This window comes from Mandrillus leucophaeus, unplaced genomic scaffold (assembly GCF_000951045.1).
Source record: "Mandrillus leucophaeus isolate KB7577 unplaced genomic scaffold, Mleu.le_1.0 Scaffold534, whole genome shotgun sequence".
Taxonomy (NCBI): Eukaryota; Metazoa; Chordata; class Mammalia; order Primates; family Cercopithecidae; genus Mandrillus; species Mandrillus leucophaeus.
Window position 1 is genome coordinate 578914 of NW_012105742.1, and position 21003 is coordinate 599916.

The following is a 21003-nucleotide window of genomic DNA, read 5'->3' on the forward strand; positions in this document are numbered from 1 at the left end:
CTCCAACACAGCCAGCCTGCGCTCAGGGCTGGCGCTCTGGCTGAGTGTCTCGGCTTTTGTCTCTGTCCTGAGTCTCTCCTGGTGGGGACCAAACCTCATGTTCTGTTCCTCTCTTGGAATTTCTCTGATCTTCCACTATTCTGTCCTTCCTCAGGGCCCACCCACCCCCACCCTCTGAGGTCCTGGGACATGCTGAGCTTGGGACCAGAGGATGTGATATGTCACCAAACAGGTGCTGCAGGCAGAACACTATGGTTTTTCAGTCACAGAAGTAGGAGGGAGGTGGGTACACAGGGGGACTGGCTCACAGGGACAACTCTGTTTTCAAATCCAGAGTGGACAGACATGAACATCTGGTCCTCAAGCTTGTTCCAAATCGGCCCTGGTACCTGGCTCATCTTCTCCTTCAGACCTTAGGAAAAACTGATGCCCTGGTCCCAGTGGACCACTGACCAAAAATCCCATTTGCCCTACTCATGGAAGGGGAGGACATAGAGGGGACGTTCTCCCAGGTCCCAGCCTTCTACTCTAGGGCGCAGAGCCACCCCCTTCCAGGCCAGGAAGGGCCTGGCAGTGCCCAGGCAGCAGGGGAGGAGTCAGGGCTGTGTTGAAGCAGAGCGGGAATGAGCGGGAGGGAAAGCTGGCGGGCAGGCGGGCGGCGGCGGGCGCATCCATCATCGGCCCTGCCAGGAACGCATCCAGCCCCCAAAAAGAAATACTGCGCCTGAGGAGGGACAACAAAGGGCTCCGTTTCATCAGCAATGCGGAGCCAGCGCCCCGCCGCCCCGCCAGCCGCGGTCAGCCCACAAAGGACCCCTTTGTCCATGCAGGAGCCGGCCAGCCGGGCGCTGGGACCAGGGGCTGATGGGCGGGGACAGAGCACGGGGGGCTGAGGGGGGGACAAGTTACGGAAAGCTGGGGGGCAGAGGGGCATGTGGGGGCAGAACAGAGACAGGTGGTGGGGACAGAATCTTGAGACAGAGAACTAGAGGGGTGGGTCAGAGAAAAGGAGAGCTCGAGAGGAGGGGGCAGAGGGTCAAGGTTAGTGGAGACAGTGTCATGGGAAGCAGTGTCTGGGGCAACAGGGTTCAGAGACCCAGGGACCCAGGACACCTTGTCTAGGCTCAGGGACTTAAGGGTCTAAAAGACAAGTAAACAGCCTTGAGGAGGGAGTCCCAGAAGGCAGCTGGGCATGCCCATAGGAGAGGGACGCAGAGGGAAGGGTAGAGGAGAAGTGCCGAGGACACCAGATCAGACCCACTGTGTAGCCCAAGGCCTGAGAAGAGGAGGTGGGGAGGAGATGGGGAGGAGGGTGGGGAGAAGGACTGGGGGGAGGTGGGGAGGAGGGCTTGGGGGAAGGTGGGGAGGAGGCTGGGGAGGAGGGCTGAGGAGGAGGTGGGGAGGAGGACTGGTGAGGACTGAGGAGGATGTGGGGCAATGCGTTCTTGACCCCAGAGCATGGCTGCAGGGCCCAATGCCTCCTGTAGGCTCCAGCTCACTGGCTGAGCTGGAAAGAGAGGGAGAGTCATACCTGGGGCCACCCTCCTGGCAGTAGAGGCCACCCCGTGCCTCTACCCTAAGGCTCTGGCCAGCCCCAGAAGGCAGGGAGCCTGCCCCCTTCTAGCCAGCCCCCACCACCTGTGTTGCCACTCCGGTTTCCTTAACCAATGGATCCCATCAACTAGCATTTACTGAGTATCCACTGTGTCCCATGCCCTGTGTTTTTATGCTTTACAAGTCTTAGCTCCTGAATGCCTCCCTAGAACCTGGGGAGACAAAAACTAATTGCCAATTTCAGACATGAGGAAATTTAGGCTCAGAGAGGTTCAAGCTGTCAGTCTGAGGTCAAACAGCTGGTGCCTAGCAGGGGTAGAGCTTGAACCCAGAGCCCAAGTGTTAGTCACCCTGCTCTGTGGCCACCTTGGCAACTGACAAAGTGGCCCACGGCAGGTGACCTAGGTACCCCTAAGGCTGCTCTTACTCCCCAGGATTGTTACCGTGCCTGTCACCTCTCCGTGGTTGGGGGCAAGCTGTCACAGACCCCAGGAGAGTGCCCCCACCTGGGGGACTTGGAGATGCCCAGGGCCCGGAATGCTAAGCCAGTGACATCATAATGCCAGCTGGCAGTGAGGTCACTGGAGGTGGTGGCAGTGCCCTTATTCAACCCTCAGCCCTAGAAGAGCCTCACTTCACCCCCTGCAGGGTTCAATCTTGAACTTTTGGGCCAGAAAGCACCGGGAAGGAGGGGACATCCTGGGATAAGATGGTGCCATCTGCATACAGACATGTACACAGGTGGCCCACAGCTGGATGTTCTAGATATTCATTTGCACACATCTTCCCTGCACGTACCCGGAGAGCAGCCCTGTACCTTATGAAACCGGAGAGACAGCAGAGCACAGACTCAGACTCCAGCACTGTCTTCCAGGAGCACACAGGAGCTGGGCCCACAGTCACATGAACCAGTGTGAAACAAGAGCCGGAAGGGGACACAGTGAACTATCTGCGGCCTTCCTGGAGGAAGGGACTGCTAGGCTGAGAGTTAAGGATAAGGAGAAGCAACGAGAGGGGACAAAGGCATGAAAGAGAGCCTAGGCAGGCGGGGAAGTGGGCGTGAGGTATGTCTGTGAGGCTGACAGGGTCCCAACTGTGCAGAGCCTTGAGGCCAAGGGCAGGATTTTTATTATTATTATTTTTTAAATTTTTTAGTAGGGATGAGGTCTTCCTATGAGGATCACACAATCCTCTTACCTGGGCCTCCCAAACTGCTGGGATTATAGGCGTGAGCCACTGCGCCTGGCTGGCAGGATTCTTAAAAAATGGTTTTATCGAGGTATAGTTTACATACTATAAAATTCTACCACATTAAAGTATACATATAATTTAATGACTTTTAGTAAATCTACAGAGTTATGCAACCATCACCACTACCAAGGGCAGGGTTTGACCAAGGTACCATCCCCCCTCTATTCCTTGCTGGCTGACCAGCCTTGCAGCCATCCTGCCTACCCAGGGAGGCTTGTGGAAGAGGCTGTGTTTCAGGACCACCAACACCAGCCCAGCAGAGCTGCACATCCTGGCTCAATGCACCACTTTCCATGCTTCCATGCAGCACTTGACACCCCCGACTTGCCCCCTCCCCACCACCTTGGTGGGCTGGTCTCCTTGGCCTCCAAGTGAGGCAAAATAGGCAGACAGGCTGATGGTGCGCAAAGCAGACCACAGGCTATGGTGGTTGAACCAAGCCGGGCAGTGGGGTGGAAGGGAGGGTGTTCCGTCTCTGATTTCCATGATTCAGCCTGGGGAGTTTCCAGAGGGAAAAAAAGAAGTCCTGCTCAAGCCCAGGGAGACTGGTCTTGGAGGCAGGGAGAAATGCAGCCCCAGGCGGAGAGCACAGGGCACACATCCAGCTATGGATGGACACACACACCCCCACACACTGGCCACTGTGAGCACCCAGTGGGTTGACTGGGGTGAGACATGGCCTCAACCCCACCAGAGTCACCCCAAGACTGACTGCCAAAGACAGAACAAGGGACAGTATTTCTATGTCCCTGACTCCACACCCCTGACCCTCTTACACCGCTCCTCCCGGGGCAGGTACCAACCATGCCTTGGCCTGAGGACTAAAGGGTTTGTGCTGGGACACAAGGGTTTGAGCAAACCTGGAGTACGTACAGCTCTGTTTTCTCCCTCTTTTTTTTTTTTTTTTTGATGGAGTCTTGCTCTGTCACCCAGGCTGGAGTGCAAAGGCCCGATCTCGGCTCACTATAACCTCCACCTCCCGGGTTCAAGCAATTCTCCTGCCTCAGCCTCCAGAGTGGCTTGGATTACGGGCGCACACCACCACACCTGGCTAATTTTTGTATTTTTAGTCGAGATGGGGTTTCACCATGTTGGCCAGGCTGGTCTTGAACTCCTGACCTCAGGTGATCCACCTACCTCAGCCTCCCAAAGTACTGGGATTACAGGTGTGAGCCACCGCACCCAGCCAGACTCTGTTCTGTTTTACAGGGCTCCCCAACACAGCTGGAGGAGGGGATCAGCCCATTCATGAACAGCAACACTGAGGCCCCGGGCAGGATGTATGTTTTTTTTTTTTTTTTGAGACGGAGTCTCGCTCTGTCGCCCAGGCTGGAGTGCAGTGGTGCGATCTCGGCTCACTGAAAGCTCCGCCTCCAGGGTTCACGCCATTCTCCTGCCTCAGCCTCCCAAGTAGCTGGGACTACAGGCGCCGCCACGCCCGGCTAATTTTTTGCATTTTTAGTAGAGATGGGGTTTCACCATGTAAGCCAGGATGGTCTCGATCTCTTGACCTTGTGATCCACCCGCCTCACCCTCCCAAAGTGCTGGGATTACAGGTGTGAGGCACCGCGCCCGGCCAGGATGTATGTTCTGACCTGGGGCTCTAGGGAGTGAGATGCCTGGTATGCCTCTGATAAAGACAGGCCCTTTCCTCAATAGGCACCTCTCTCAGGCCAGGTTCCTTTCCTGGAAGAGTCAAAGTTCAGGAAGACCCTTCCTCATTTTTTGACCGTGGGAAAAAACTGGCCTCCGAGACAGTTTTCCCATTTGTCACATAGGACCAACCACAGCTAACAGGTACAGGGCTCTTCCTACGTGCCACACTGTCCATGCTTTATCTCACGTTATCCTCACACCCCATCTCTAAAGGAAGTCCTATTATTGCCCCATTTAGAGCAGGCAATTTTATTAAGCAGGTGTGATGACGCCCTGCCTATCTGGGATCCCCTGAATCTTGTAGTAAACATTTCCCAATGTGGTGATCTCTGAGCTGACACCAATCAGAAATTAGGGCCCATGTACCCCCTCAGGACCTCCCTCCTGATGGGCCTCACCATGGGACAAGCCAGGGAAGGCTAGCCCAGGGATACATGAGCCAAGAAATCAGAGATGGGGCACTGTTCTTCTGGGGCTCCTATGTGAGGTGTGTTTGCGTGTCTGGGGTTTGGGGAGGCATATGTGCATAGGACTGGCTAGGGAACCGGAGTCCTGAGGTCTAGGTTTGTGGCTCCACCCTGTCCCTCCCTGACTAGTGACTTTTACCAAGCTCTTTCCCCTACTAAGCCTGTCTCCCATTTGTAAAATGGAAACAAATGGCTCTTGCTTCTCACCCCAAACTACTGGAGGAGTCACGATCCCAGGGCATACTATGGGGAAGGAGGTAGAGATACAGAGGGAATAAAAAAAGGATTCCAGACAGTGATCCCCTCCACCCTCCAGACCTCAGGAGGAAGGCCCCAGAGGCCCCGATCAGTCACTGATATGATCTGCAGGTAGGAAACTGATTTGAGAGAAGGGTTTTGAGCAGGACGCAGGGCTGAGACTGAACCCTAGAAGAGGTGAGACCCATTGGGGCAAGGAGCATCCAGTCCCTTCTACTCTTAAGTTCCCCAGAGGACATTAAAATAAACAGCAGGTCCTGGCCAGGTGCGGTGGCTCACGCCTGTAATCCCAGCGCTTTGGGAAGCCGAGGCGGGTGGATCATCTGAGGTCGGGAGTTTGAGACCAGCCTGACCAACACAGAGAAACCCCATCTTTACTAATAACACAAAAATTAGTCGGGCACAGTGGCGCATGCCTGTAATCCCAGCTACTCGGGAGGCTGAGGCAGGAGAATTGCTGGAACCTGGGAGGCAGAGGTTGCAGTGAGCCAAGATCACACCACTGCACTCCAGCCTGGGCAGCAAGAGCAAAACTCCACCTTGAATAAATAAATAAATAAATAAATAAATAAATAAATAAATAAGTAAGTAAATAACAATAAACAGCAGGTCCTAATAGCGCACACTCACTGTTTGCCAGGCACTGTGCTAAGCATTTCACATGCATTTTCTCACCAGATTCTACTACCATTATTATTATCCTCATTTTACAGATGAGGCAACTGAGGTTCAGGGACATAAAGTCACCTGCCTAAGGTCACAATGTCAGTAAGTGGCAGAGCCAGGATTTAAATCCAGGTCTGTACGACTCCAGGGCCTGGTGCTCCAACCCTGGCTGAGGGCTCCACAGCATATGGAGGGAAGACTTCAGCTAAAGGGTGAGGTTCAGTTCAGCTCTCGGCTTGGGGAAATCCCCTAGGTTTCCCTTGGGTCCTGGAGGGTGGCTCTCAGGGCCCTGTTGCAGAGAAGTCTGCAGCTGTACCCCATGGCCCAGGAAAAGATGGGGAAGGGGCTGCGGGTGGGCCAGACGGGCCAGGCTGGGCCAGAGCTCCGGGCATTCCGGCGGCCTCCGCAGGAAGCAGAATGGGACGGAAACCGGCTCCTGCCTCCTCCCCCAGAATCCTGTGGGCAGCCCAGCCGGCCGCACAGAGGCCCTCTTTGTGCCTGCCCCAACCCGCCACCCGCGGCTGGCCCAGGGTTTTGAGTTTCCTGGGGGGTGGGGGCCCAGCCACTGCTAAGCCTCCATCTAGCTCCCCTCCTGGGGGCAGCCACAGCAGTCCACAGCTGGAGGAGGAAGAGAGGGGATGGCCAGGGCCACTCTAGAGACCCTGGGGGCCTGGAGTCTGCCCACACCCCATTCCTCCAACATTTACACACCCAAATCAGGGGCTGAAGGTGGGAAGAGGGACCCAGAGACAGAGTTGAGGTCACCCCCAAGAGTCTGCCTCTGCCAGCAGCCACCAAGCCTGTCACGACACACCTGGAACCCCCCCCATCCCACGCCATCCTGGCGCTCTTGGGCCTAGAGTGGTGCACACAGTGAAGCTGGGCAGTGGGCCAGGCAGTCCATGTCAAACCATTTCCCACTCTCCAAGGCTCCCTGGACACACAAGGCTCAGCAAGCTGAGGCCTCAAGCTCACTTCCCAGTATTTTGGGGGACAAAAGCCCCTCGGGTGGCATAACTGCCCAAGGATGCTGGGCACCTGGGAGTGAGCTCAGGGGGCTGGAGTGTGTATGGTGACAAAAGCACTGCATACAGTGTGTTTTCGCGTGTCTACCCGGGAGGTGTGCTGCACAACTGTGTGTGAGTGCGTCCAGTAGACTCTGAATGTGCCCAGTTGAGTGTGTAGTCTCAGATGTCGCCCTCTACAGACCACAGCATTAAAGCATATACGGGGATCATGTACCAGTGCTGGGGGAGATCTTTGACTCTGTGACCTCTGAGGGTAAAGTGGAGGCATGTGTGTGCCACCCACGTCTGTGAATGTATATGGATGTCCAAGTGCACGCGTGTGCGAATAGGGTGGTTTATGTGGTGAGAGAATGTTTGTGGGTTCTTCTGGTCTGTACATGTCAACATTATCTTTGCTGCATGAATGTCAGTGTGTGTGTGTTCACATGCACTGTGAGTTGTGTCAGGAGCTCTGGGCTGTATGAGAGTCTGGGGCCCTAATGGAACGGGGATGGTGTAGACAGGAACTGGTGCCAGCTGCTAGGGCCCCTATGGAAACAGGAAGCTGCCCACAGGTGCACCTGGGCTGTGGTGGGGGCTGGGTTCCATCCAGGTTCAGTTTGTGCCTCTATGAAACCAACCCAGGGTTCCACTAGCCTAGAATCTGTCCCAGCTGTAAGGGGGACACCTGCCTTGTCTGCTGTTCAAGGTCCAACAGCTCTGGCCAGTGTCTACCGCCTGCCTGGCCTGAGCGTGGAAAAAACTGGAAAACAAAAGCCCCCAGACCGCAGGCCCCCCCTGCAGAGGCGTCGGGGAGGCAGGCAAGAGGCGGGAGGCTGAGGAGGAGGGAGGGAGGTGTCGCCGCAGCCCCGGAACACAAAAATAATGAGGCGAGAGGGGCCATGGGGCCAAGCCGGCTAGTTCCGGAGTCGCTATCTGACCTTGACAGATGCCACAGCTGGGCGCCTGGAGAGGAGCTGCGCCACAGTGCTGCAGAACCCCCCAGCACCTCCCCCAGGCCAGGGTCGATGGAGGCTCAAGCTGGCCCCAGCCAGAGGCAGCCACCCCATGAGGTGGGAGCCAGAAGGACTCGGAGCACCTCCCAGTAGGGGGGATGGGGTAGGGGTGTCTGGAGGCAAGGGAGTGGGAGCAGGGCCACTGCAGGGCACAAAAGGCAGCAGTGGGGTCTTCTGAGGGTGCCCCTGCCCTCAGGTAAGGCTACATGTGTGAGAAGCACGCAGAGCCTGCCATTGTGTGTGTGTAGCTTGGCTGTGGGGCTGTGTGTGTGGAGAAGGGAAGTAAAGCGTGAGTGTTGGTGTGACAAAAATTGTACTTGTGTGCATGTGTCCTCGGGGTCACACAAGGCTGGGAAGACAGGCTCATGTCCCTGAAATGGGTGTGGCCACATCACTCGGTGTTGGCACTGATCACTCCCCAAACTCATTTAGAGTCACAGCTGTCCTGGCGGGTGCGAGCTGTGCTGGGTCTAGGGGTAGGATGGGAGACAAAGAGAGCCACAAGTCCTGTCACTTGCAGATGGGGGAGAGGCGCCCCTCCGGCCCTTCCTGACCTACCCTCTCTCCCGCTACAGCGGTTGTCCCAGGCACTCAGTGATGGGCACGGGGCTACGCACCGCCACTCTAGGGACATCAGCCAGGGGCTGGGGTGAGTTGCAGGAGGGGATGCTGGGCTGGAGGTGGATTAGCAATTCCGAGCACTGGCTGCATAATTAAAAAATCATTACGGCAGGCGGGCAGAGCTGAGTGTGAGCTCACGCTCAGAGCGGGCGGGGACACTGCCATGGCACTCCCCCTCCCACTGCTTCCCCGAGGAAAAATCCCACCTGCTAATATAATTATGGAAAAACACAAGCACGGAAATTTGGTTTCAGCAAACAACGTGCCTGAGTGCCCAGGGCCTGCCTGGCCCTCAGCACAGCGAGCAGGCTGGCCAGTGGCACCCAGGACTCACGGAAGTAAGGCAGGCCCTCCTGGGTCCAGACATTACCTCCACTCCCTCAGCAGCCCCCCAAGAGAGGAGACTGGCCGGGGGATACAAAGCCCAGCTCCCTAAATCCCAAATTCAGGAGAAAATGGGCTGGTGCTGATGGTTTACAAACGGGGAAACTGAGGCTAAGGAATCTACATAAGGTCACTGTGTTTGTGGCAAAGCCAAGAGGAACTAGATCCGTGCTCAGTGCAACACCTCAGGGCTCAACACCGCCTCGTGACTCCCCCTATCATCAGTCATCCCCCAGCCTTCTCCGCTCCGCCTGGGATAAGCGTATCTCTCCTGGAGACTGAAGAGAGCCTCCAACCCAGGTACCCCGGCATGGCCCAGAGCCTACTCAGACCTGCACGCCACGATGGGGTTCAGGGACAGGGCGTCCTGGGCTCGTCTGGGTTAAGCCAGGCGAGCAGACCTGGCTCCCGCCCCAAGAAACGCGGCCAGCTCTGGGGCACAGGCCCCAGAACGGCAGGAACAGCCGCCATCACCTCGGGCCTGGAGCGGGCAGCGGGCCTGGAGCGGGCAGTGGGTGGCGCGGGAGGGAGCCGGGCCTAATTAGTCGGCCTGGGACCCGGGCGGGCGCCGGGGCGGCAGACGCGGCCGCCAGAGCGGCGCAGGCACGTCCGCGTCCGGCTGGGAGGCGGCAGGGAGCCGGGAGGCGCCCTGAGCCGCGGCGGGACGGGCAGCCTGGGAAGGCCTGGGCCAAGGAGATTCCGCACCGAGAAGGCCGGCCTCCCCTCATTCCTCGGTGCCACCAGGCGCAGCAATTAGAGGCTTTCAAAGTTTGTCCTTAATTGGTTTCATTTTTGCCTCATAAATGATTCATGGCCCCAGAGGTCTGGGAGGCGGAGGGAGTGGCAGGGGAAATTTGGGGAGGCTTTTGCCTGGGGCCAGGCTCCCTACCTGAGGTCGGGGAGGGTGCCGCAGCCCCAGCCCAGGAAGGGATGAGAGGGGCTGGGAAGCCTCGGGCAGGTGGGACCCTGCAGCAAAAATTAAAACCCAGGCCCTCTCCTTGGAGCGCGGACTAATTAGGAACTGCAACTTCTTTTCAGCACACCAGAGCTCTGCATCCAGGCCTGAAGCCACCGCAGCTGCTGGGGCCCTGGGAGCATGAATAATAATGTGATGATAACAAAATAACAGTGTCAGTAGTAATAATAAGGATGGCGAGAACAACATATCCGTGATCTCTTTCAGCCACCCCTGCTCCCCCAAACACTAGTGTCTGTTTTACAGATGAAGAAACTGAGGCTCAAAGGCCTGCCCTCTGATCCTCAGTCTGATGCCACAATCCCTTAGCCCCCAACCCCCCAAGCTCTCAAGAGCACGGGACTGACTATTCACCCTCCAGGAATAGTGCCTGCCAGGAGGGTCAGGAGCTGCAGGGCCTAAGGAAGCCTGGGAATGGTCCTGAGGCCTGAAAAAAGACCCCAGTCGGTACCAAGTGGCCCCACACCCACCTGAGCCAGGCTGGCTCTGCCCCTCAACAGGCTGTGCGACCTCGCAGGGCCTTAACTGACCCTTCTGTAAAATAGGAGCACCTGAGCCCTATGCCCCCACATTGAGTGCTAACCCAGTGCCAGGCACTAGGATAGACAGGAGATACCATGGACCCCATGGTTTAACAAAGTCTGTGCAGAGAACCCTGAGCGCTCAGTCAATGGGTAAAGTGCTGGGGAGCAGTACCCGGAGGGCTTCTTGGAGGAGGTGAGGTGGGAGGAGGAAATGCCTCTCCTCTGACCCCATAACCAGCCCACACAGGATGCTCAGGAGTGGGTGTGGTCCACTTAAACCCAAGACTGGGGTTGGACCTTGAAGAAACCCAGAACTACAGACCACATCGGAGTGACAGGGATGCAAAGTGCCCAGCTCAGCCTGCCCATGATGCTCCCTTTGATCCTGAACAGCTATGGGAGGTGAGGCATACTAAACTGAGCAGGGCCCACCTGGCCCCTGGAAATCCTGAAGGTGAGGGAACACATGAAACAAGTCGGAAGGTAAATGCTGGGTGGCCTGACTCCCTTGGAGCAGGGCTCAGGGTCTCACAAATACCATCTCTTGTATCCTTCAGTTCCTCTGACACATGCACCAGGCTCCCCTCTCAAAACCTGGTCCTCAGGCCCCAGCCACAGCACAGTCCCAGTCAGCTCGCTGCTCTCCCACCCAGCCTGCCTCCAGTGGGCAGTGAAAAAGCCCGTGCCAGGGCCAGCACCACTTCAAGTGGTTATGCATCCCTGCACCTCTCCGCAGCTCTCTGAATGGCATCTATGATCATCCCCATTTCCTGGATGAGCAAAATGAGGCTTAGAGAAGCTAAGGGACCTGTCCAACACCACATAGCTCAGGAGGGCCCACGTTCCTCATCTTGCTGGCCTCTTTGTGGCTCAGTATCCTTGACCTGTCCCAGGCCTGGCCATTCTTGCCCCAACCCTGACCCTTCTCCTGTCTAGACAAAGACCACACCAAAGCCCACGCTCCTCCAGAAACTAGGACTTGATCCGGCCGAGGCTTGTGGTCAGAAGACCCACAGGAGGTCCAGGAGGTAGTGGGGGTGTCTGTGTACCCTGAGACCCCTGGGGCATGGGGGTCTTCTGAGGCTTGGATGGGGTAGTAGGGGAAGCTCCCACAGGCACACACAGGGATGGGGGTGATGGGGGTGAGGGGGCTGGCCATATTCTGTGGCTTCCTTCCTGGGAAGAGTCAACTTCAAGGCCCCTATCACCCATACTTGGGAGGAGGCCGCCCATGGGATTCTGAAGCTGGGGCACACATCCTCTGGAAATGAGACCAAGTTCTACCTGCCCCTGCTCCACCCTGCTGGAGGACACTGCTGAGGAGCCGGGCAAGGCTCACCCTCTCCGAGCCTCAGTGGCTTCATCTGCACACTGGCCCGATAATGTCCTTTGAGCGCTTTGAAAAAGTTTTTGAGAATAGGTTTAGAGGTTTTCCTTGAGAAAAGGGGTTTGGAAGAACTGGTCTATTTTCGGCTGGGGGCACTTTGGACACTGGGGTCAGTGTACCATAGCAGCTTGAAAATGGCTTGTTGAATACACAAACAAGTGGCCAAGTTCTTATCCTCAGCAGGTCTGGTCAACAAACCCTTCCCAGGTGCCGACTCTGGGCCAGGACACTGGTCTGCCCTTTGCTCCTCGCTGTCCATCTACCTGTCTCAGGGCTGCCCAGCCAGGTCACTGGGGTCCCTCTCCCCAGCCTGCCCGGAAGCTGTACATCTCCAGTGGGTCAGCACTGACGTCAGCAAGACTGGCCGGGCGTGGAGCCCGCCACCTCCGGAACCGCCAATTAATTAACTTTTTCAAATTAATTTCCCAAGCAAAATTCCATAATTACATCTGTCTCCATCAGTCCAAGCTGGGCAGGCAAGAGGACCCTGCAATGAGATGGAATGTGGTGTAAGGGGGTGGCCATACCAGCCCTGGGGCCAGGTCAGAGAGGCCACTGGGGGTTAGGTTTCACTACAGTCGGGCACTGGCCTGGCATCCTTATGGATCCTATCTGGGAAGGGAGGGGGCTGAGAGATTAGAGCATTCCAGCAAGAAGGTGGGGGCTCAGGGAGACCCATGGTCAGCCCAGCTCATCGGGATGCCCCATCCCCCACCCCATTGCCCCTAAACCACAGCGGGTCTTGGCATGGCCCAGTAGCAGCACAGGCACCGCGAGGCTGAGAAGGCCGCGGCTGCGGCGTTCTAATTTCCCAAAGGGGCTGAGATTAATTAGCTCACACACAGGCGCAGAGAGAGAGAGGAGAGTGGGAGCAGGAGCGGGCAGCGTCAGGCGAGGAGCTGGCTGGCACTCCCCCCTGCCCGCCCGGCAGGCAGTCGGCGGCCTTGACAGCCTGGGTGCTCTGAAGGTCAGTGGCCAAGCTGGCTGAGCCAGCAGATTGGCACTGTCTCCTTCCCAGAATCCTCAAGACCAAGGCTGGGGTACAGTGACCAGGAGGATAGTCTGGGGGGGAGGCGCTCCGCTGTCACCACCCTCTGTCGGTTCTGTGCCAGGTGCTCTGTCCACATCATCTTGATTGATGCTCACAGCAACCCACAGAAGTAGGCAACATGATTCTCCCGTTTCGCAGATGAGGACACTGAGGCTCAGAGCTGAGTGGGGCATTGGTGTGGGTCAAGGTCAAGCAAGTGTGGACAGTGGAGGCGATGCTGAAATGCAGGCTGGCCCAACTCTACAGCCCACCCTTCTTCCCCTGGACCCCTGTGCAGGTGTGAGGGCTACAGGAGCTCTGGGCCTGGGGAACTGGAACACCAGTCACAAAGCTCCTAAGTGTGTCTGTCTGCAGGGAATGGACTTACCCCTGCTTCAGAGAATGTGCAGGGCAGACTTGCACAGTCATTTCACAGATGAAGAAACTGAGACCAGAAAGGGGAAATGACCTGAGGCTGGGACCAGCCTGTAGTAAAGTCAACCCAACGAAGTGAACTTTAGTGAGCCCTGACCCAGGGCCATGCAGCGCCTGGTGCTAAGTGACACACGGACCACGGGATAGGGGGTCATTGTGGCTATGTCCCTGTATACCAAAGAGGAAGTGCCAGCTCAAGGGCACTTGCTCAACTCCTCCCTGAAGGGTGCCCAGGAGAGGGAAATGGAGCCCCTGGGGAGGGGGTGGAGAAGGTAAGCAACCCTGACCAGGCCCCGAGGCAGCTTCCCCGGACCTAACCATGGAGTTTCCCAGAACCTGTCTACAGAAGAACCCAGAAACCCCAAGGGGCATCCATCTGCTCCCCAGGGGGTCCCCCGCCCACCCACCCACCCTCTCCCCTGGAGTTAAGGGGTTAGGTTAGCAGTTCCAAGGCTCTTAGGTTCAAACCTGGAAAGTGCCTTGAGATACCAGAGGGTCCTAGGAGAGTTAAGGCGCTGGGCATGGGGGAGGGGGCTGGCTCAACTAGAACACTACGCATCTTGTGTGTAATGGGGCAAGGGGAGCCCCTCATCTCAGAGACACAGGCTCAGGCCATGCCAGGGTCCAAGTAGGCTTTGGAGTAGGGATTCCTGTCCTAGCTCTGCTGTCTCCAGCCTAGGTGACCTTAGACAGGTTGCTGACCCTCGCTGAGCCCAACCCCTAGCCACTGAAATGCAGCTGCTGACAGCCCCCACCTCGTCAGGTCCTGGAGAGAACCTATGTGAAGGGGTCAGTGTAGGGTCCACATGCAGTAGGTGCTCAACTAAGGATAGCTGTGTTGTTGTTTTTACTGTCATCATCTGCCAGCATAAGCGTGAACGTCACGGACAAGTCAGGCCAGGCATGTTGGGTAAGCCAGGTCATGGCCCTGGTTCTCTCACCGTTTGCTTTTGAGCTCTGAGGCAATCCTTCATGCCTCAGTTTCCCCAGCCCCAAATACAGAGCATTCCCCCTCTAGCCTGCAGGACCATGGGGAGATGGACATGTGGTAGAAGCCTGAAGGTTACAATGAGGGTAGCACCCCACTGGTCAGGCTTGCATCTCCTCTTCTGCCCAAAGAAGAAGGCCTACCTACACTTCTGGACAGCCTTTCCTCCTACCTCCCTGGCCCTCAGCCCTGCCTGCTCATGTTGGCTCTTCTTAATCTCCCACAGCCCTGTCAGCCCTCACAAAGGCACATCCCAAGCCTCTCGCTACCCTGCAAAGGCTCCATTTGCCACCTGGAAGTCCCTGCTCAAGTCTAACTTGTAGACTTGCTGTGTGAGTGTAGGGGGTGGGAGACAGAGAAATCCTTGAAACTACAGTCGGCTCTCTGTTCCCTCTGATATTAGGAAGCCTCCAGGATTTTCCACCCAAGGACCATGGGTTCCTCTGCCCTAGGTCCAACCCATTCCCATCCCTCCCCGCAACCCCTGGCCCCCAGCTCAGCCTCTTCACTCGGGTACCTCATCATCCCCATCTGAGAACAGCCCTAGAGAAGGCTAAAGCCAAGACCTAATTAAGGAGCCCTTGTTATGGGATGCCACCCCCAGAAAAATGCCAGCTCTAGTAGAGCAGGTGGAGGGGCACACTCGCTTGGAGATCCACGTGTGACATAATGAGAACTGATGACAACACACCCCACCCTCTACTTCAGGTCCTGCAGCTTTGAGACAGAGATGAGAGTCATACCGATCTCACAGGTGACAAACATGAGGTCAGAGAGGTGAGCAGACTTGCCCATGATTACACAGCAGGCAGTGACCAATCCAGGTGTGGAGCCCAGGCCTGTCCAACTCCAGAGTCCGCGGCACAGGGGCATCCAGTTTCCTGACTGTCCACTGCTATTTGTGTCCCTCAGGATGCTTGGGTCCCTCTCTCCTCCTCAACCACGGCCCAGTCCTTTATGGAGACCTGTGTGGCCAGGAGGAGGGAGCCCAACTGGGCCTGAGTCCTTATAGTCATATGCCCTTTGACCACTGCTAGGCTGTCTCAGTACTGTAGGCCCAGAATGACCTGTAGTCTGGGTGTTAGGAGACTGTGTCCAAAGCCCTTCATGACCATGAAGCCATTCCCATCAGACTCACTTCTGTCATCTGAAAAGTCGCGTTTTTGGCAGCATATGGAAAATGGGTATACCCTTATTTCTGCCCAGTGCGAGGAAGGCAGGTCCCAACCCCAAAGTGGGGCAGAGGCTTAAAAAGGCTCCCTGAGGGCATATCCTCAGTTCTCAGCACCCCAGGACTCCCTTATACACAAGCCAGCTCTCTACCCATTTTGCAGGGCTGTAGACTTAAGAACCAGGGCCATGGCCAAAATCTAAGTGGGGACACTGGATAATGAGGGCCTTGGCAACTAAGGGAACAGAGAGAAGCAGGTGTGCGGTAAGCAGGGAAGGTGGGCAGAAAGACTCCTGGGTCCATTTGATCAGAGGTATCATTCTTCCCCCATCTCTGGCACACCCCTGCCACCTCCCAAGGACCCCATGTCCTGGGTCTGGGAACCAGCCGGCCACTTAGTGGTCCTGGGGAAATCGACTTTCCCTGGCACTCCCTCTCCAGCCTTTCCTTTTCCCAGCTCCCCTATATCCCTCCCCCATGTACCCAACCCACTCTGCCTGAGGGCAGGTGGGTTTAACACTCTCATGCCTGATACTTGGGCCTCCTCCCCAGAGAGGGCAGAGCCAGGTTTGCTATGGGAAAAAACCATCTCCACCTCCCGACCCACACCTTGTAGAACCCGGTGGACACAACATGGCTGAAGGCCAGGCCTCTTCTGTGTAAGCCTAAACACAGGGCGTCTGGGGGAGCAGAGCCCTGACCACAGCAGGTGTGCCTGTGTGTGCCAGTGCCCTGGGCCCACCCAATGGCATCATCTGGGGGTAAGCTATGGCCTGAGAATGATCAGACCCCAGCGTGTGGGGCCAATGGGGTGAGAGTGGCCTCCTCGCAGGGGGCACACCTGTGTGTGCCTGTGTATGTGCATTCGCCTAGGTATGTGCTGGTGTGTGTGTGCGCCAGAGGCTGGGCTGTGGCTGGAACCATGAGTGTGCTTCTGGAGCGCCACATGGGAGCTGTGTGTGCATGGTGCATGTGACCGAGTCTGTACCATGCGTGTCGGCTGGGTGTGCTGAGTCGTGTGGAACTACGTGTGCTGCAAGTGACTGTGTCTGTCCTAAGTGTGTGCCCGGGTGTGCCGCGTGTGGGGTGCGTGAGTGTGCACTCTCCCTGCCAGGCCGCAGGGCCTCTTGGGGCTGCTGGGGATGGGGTGACTCACGTCTCCTGAGCTAATCCTGCCGCCCGCCCGCCCAGCTCACCCTGCTCTGCTGGGCTGATGGCCGCCAGCACAAGAGGTGGGGGGGTGGCGCGGGCAGCCGCGGCGGGGAGGCTGGCTTGATAAATAACCTGCTGCTTCCCCAGGCCTCTGAGAAGGGGAGGCTGCAGCATGGGGAGGAGCATGAGGGCGGAGGTGGGGGAGGCTGTCCTGGCCCCCTAGGCTCCGGCTGCCCTGGCCCCCTCGGCCCAGGCTGCGGCTCCGGGGTTCCTGTTTCATCGAAACCTGAGCTGGGAAAAGCCTATCGGGTCATCTTGCCTGTCCCGCCGGCCACCAGGCCCAGGCAAGCTGCCCCTCAGGGGACAGGCCCGCAGCCTGGCCTCCCAGCCAGTGGGTGGTTGGGTGGGGGGAGGATATTTCTGTCCAGACTAAATGCAGCTCTAGGCCTCTGTCTGTGTACCCCCCCCCACCCCAGCAGCTGCTCCCAGAGGCGCCCTGGCTCTGCAGGGCTGACTAAATATAGGCCCCCCACCCCAGCAAACCCCCCATGTTCACCAATTCCCAGCGGCCCCACCCACATGAGGCTCCACCCACATACCCCCCCCACCCCAACCAGAGGGGAAGGCTGAGGAGCCCACTGTGTGAGCTTGGGGCAGTGGATCCCCCTCTCTGGGCTCTCAAGCTACAAAAAAACAAGCATTTCTCAGCTCTGGGCCCTGCCCTACCTAATGGGTGCTTTTGGAGTATAGACCACAAAGGTGACTGGGTTGGGGTCTTCGCATAGGAGATAAGGGCTGAGGTCCCCTCCCCAGAGCACCCCAAGCGCCTTTAGGCTTATAAACACAGCCCCTCCATCCTGCCCATTCTTTGCCCAGGCCGGGCAATACCAGGCTCCTCCAATCTGCCCTGGCCGGATCCTGGCCAGGAAACAAGTTGTGCCAGGCTTGGGGTGGAGGGGCGGGAGCATGACAGCTGCTATTTCCTGGAGGCCACGGTCGGGCACAACCCGGATTCCTGCCTGGCTCCACACTCCACCAGAGCCTCTTCCAGGCTGCAGGCCCTCCACAAGGCACCCCCTTCCCCGTGTCAGAGCTATTATCAGACCCCACAGGATCATCCCACTCCCCTCACTGCACTGGCACAGGCAGGAGGAAGGTGCGTGAATGCAGCTCGCCTCTAGGACTGGGGAGAGGTGGTCTCTGCAGGGTTCCATAGACTGAGAGGCAGCCCCAGCTTCCCTCCTCCTGCCTGCCTGCCCACCCGGCTGCTTCCCCCAGCCCCACACGCACCAAATTCCCCACATGCCTGTCTGTCTCTGACAGCTCGCGCAAATACTTGGCTGCGCGGGCACCCGCTGTTCTGAGCCTGCTGCGCCTCCTCCCTGCCTTCCCTGCCTTCCCGGGGGGCTCTGCAGACACAGCCAGAGATGGGAGGGGGCCAGAGCCAAGAAGCTCAGTGGGCAGTGGGAGAAAGCAAGGGCAGGAGGGACCAGCCTCAATGCAGCAGCACCACCCCCATCCCCCGGGGCCTGAGGGACCTGGGAGGCCACAGAGAGCCAGCCCAGGCGGGGCAGCAGCTGCCGACACCCCCGCTGCCCCCCGACACCCCTGTTGCCCCCCGGAACTTCCCAGGAGGACCTTCCGGAGGCCTCCCACTTGCCTCGGCTGATGAAACAGCATCTGCCACCCCCGCGGCGGCAGCTCAGGACAGGGCGGAGGGCACCACAAGGCCCCTAGGGAAGGCTTTGAAATCTGGACCAGGGCCCAGCCCCTCTTGGCAGTCCCAGCCCCCTAGCATAGGCCCAGCCTCAGAGCATGAGGGGTGCATTCCAGCCCTCCTGCAGTGTGCAGGGCACACCCGCCCAGCTGCCAAGCTTGGGATGTCTCCACTTGGACTGGCTGGGGGCCTTATTTGTCCCCACTGCCCTCCTTCCTGCTAGCCTCGTCTCCCTCCCAGGAAACCAGTGGAGGAAACACTTCCTGACAACAGCTGGGATTCTCTGCTGGACACTACGCCTCACTGGCTGGCTCCTTACCTCCCCCCACCTCAGTCCTTCCCTGGGAGTCACCAAATCACACCCCCACCCCACGTTTACAGCAGAGGAATCCTCCCCTCCCGGCCAATCTGCCACTAGCCCCAGTATCTAGGCACAGCACGGGCACTGAATGAATGACCTCATGGGTAACAACCTCCATTCTGCAGATGGGCAAACCAAGGTCAGGGGAGAGCCCAGAGAGCCAGGCCTCCCACACTGTGCTCTTCCTGAAAGGGGCTCACTGCAGGTCCCCTCACTATTCCTTTGCCTCCCAACACACTTTCTGCCTCGGGAGCCAATTGAGCCCTCCCAGGCTTCTGGAGGCATTAGGATGACTCCAAACAGAACCTCTCAGTGTTCTGGGTTCAAATGCCCAGTTAGGCTGCTCTAGATGACGATCCCAACTCTCCCGCAGCTCAGCAGTGGTCCTGAAAACAATCCCAAGGTATTGTCATGGTGACGTTAGACCTTGAATAAAGCCTCCTCTCCCCATTGCACAGATGGGGCTGCTGAGGACCCCAAGGGAGGGGGAGCTGCAGGCGGCCATGAGTCAGAGGGGGAGCTGGGAAGCCGCCCGGCCCTGCCGGCTGTTGCTGGAAGCAACAGCCTGCATTTCCTCCTCACGCTGGTGCCTCGGGAAGCGTGGGCAGCGGGCGGCGGGCACCGCCGAGAGGACCCCTCCTGTGCCTGTGGGCCAGCCACATCCCCTCACTGCCTGACTGGGCCCACAGCCCACTCTCCACGCCGGCTAGAGTTCCAGAGAGGGGCTGGCTAGGGGCAGAACAGGCATTTCTGTCCCAGGTATGGGCTCATGTCACCTGAGGGCACCAGGCCCTGTGACCTCAGGGCAGCCTGACCCCTAGAGCTTTAATGTCCCCTGGCATCAAACAAGGAGACTGAAAACATGACCATTTACACTTCCTTCTAGCAGCAAAATCCATGGTTCTGTGACTCCAGAATCCCAACAAGAATCCTGACTTGAAAAATGCCTCCATTCCAAGCATTCTATAATTCTAGACTCCCATGACTAAGAAATTCTAGGTCACCAAGATCTGACACCCCCAGGAAGAAAGGGGGCCAGGTCCACTTCTGCCTACTGCTATGAGCCCAGTTAACTAATTTCCCATCTAGCTCTGGGGGAGGTGGGCCAGGCAGGAGAGGGGCTGGGTCTCTCTCATCAGAGTCAGCAGGAACTGGCATGAAGCTGTGTGGGGCCCCTGGCCCGGACAGAAACTGGTCTAGTCCTAGGGGACAGGCCACCTCCTCCTGGCACACACAGCCACTAATGCCACAGATGTCAGGAAGTCAGCCCGCACCAGAGAGAGTGAGAGAGTGGGTGGCGGGGGGTTTGCATGCCTGCACCCCATCCTGCGGCTAAGAGGGAGGGAGGGCGGGCGTCAGGTCAGGGCTGGTCTCTCTGCTTCTCAGGTTCCAAGCCAAGCTCCACGCTTTATCTTCCTGTCTTCACCACCCACTGCTTCCTCCTTCCCGCCACAGTCCCCTCACCTCCCAGGCCAGTTCCAGCCCAGGCCAGCTGGCAGCCAGCCAGGGCAAAGGCTCCTAAGCCCATCTGACAGATGGAAAAATTGTGGTCCATGAAGAAGATAGGACCTGCCCCACTGGCTTGGCTCAGCAGCCTGTTGCTCTCTGGCCACATCTCGCCGCCTTGCCCCCACCTTGCTTCCCAGAATCCTCCACAGGGCCAGTGGGTCTCCACATGCCAGCCTGTCCACCAGCACACCCCCATCCCAGTGTCCCCTGACAGTACTCATCCTCACCACCAGTCATCCAGTCATTCATTCATCCACTTTTATCCACCCAACTAGCCTATCAGCCCATCTCCCCACCACATCTGGCCCATTGCCAAGGGTTATGGGGGCCTCAAAGAGGAAAGAGCAAGGCCTGTGCCCAGCAACCATTTAAGGAGTCCCTTCTGTGTGCCAGGTAGTGTGGAAGGTTCAGGAAGCAGCATACAAAGGCCAACAGCCTGTCAAGGGCTCTGCCAGGACTCCATCCCACTAGGCAGTGGCAAGCCACAAACTCCCAAGGCCTCAGTTTCCTCATCTGTATATGGGGATGCTAAGAACACACATCTGTCCCAGGTACGGGCTCATGTCACCCGAGGCTACTATGGGGATGAAAAAAGGTGAAAGTCAGAAAGCTGTTAACATGGTGCCTGCCACAGACAGAACTTTTGTTGGGCTACCCATTATCACTGACTTTGTTACAATCTATTCTAACAATAGCAATTGGCCGGCGCAGTGGCTCACGCCTGTAATCCCAGCACTTCGGGAGGCCGAGGCAGGTAAATCACTTGAGGTCAGGAGTTCGAGACCAGACTGGCCAACGTGGAGAAACCCCGTGTCTACTAAAAATACAAAAATCAGGCGGGTGTGGTGGCACGCGCCTGTAATCCCAGCTACT

At 57.6% G+C, this 21003-nt stretch overlaps 1 protein-coding gene across 2 annotated transcripts in view; it reads right to left on the reverse strand.

The window, feature by feature from the left end:
• The window catches only part of CXXC5 (CXXC finger protein 5), a 35270-nt gene that overhangs the window by 6368 nt on the left and 7899 nt on the right, over positions 1-21003 (reverse strand). The window contains exon 2 of one of the 2 annotated variants that reach the window (XM_011997220.1): positions 10301-10303. The exons of the other annotated variant lie outside the window; for it this stretch is intronic. The gene's annotated coding sequence lies outside the window, so the exon portion shown is untranslated. The remainder of the gene's footprint in view (positions 1-10300; positions 10304-21003) is intronic. 2 annotated transcript variants of the gene reach the window in all.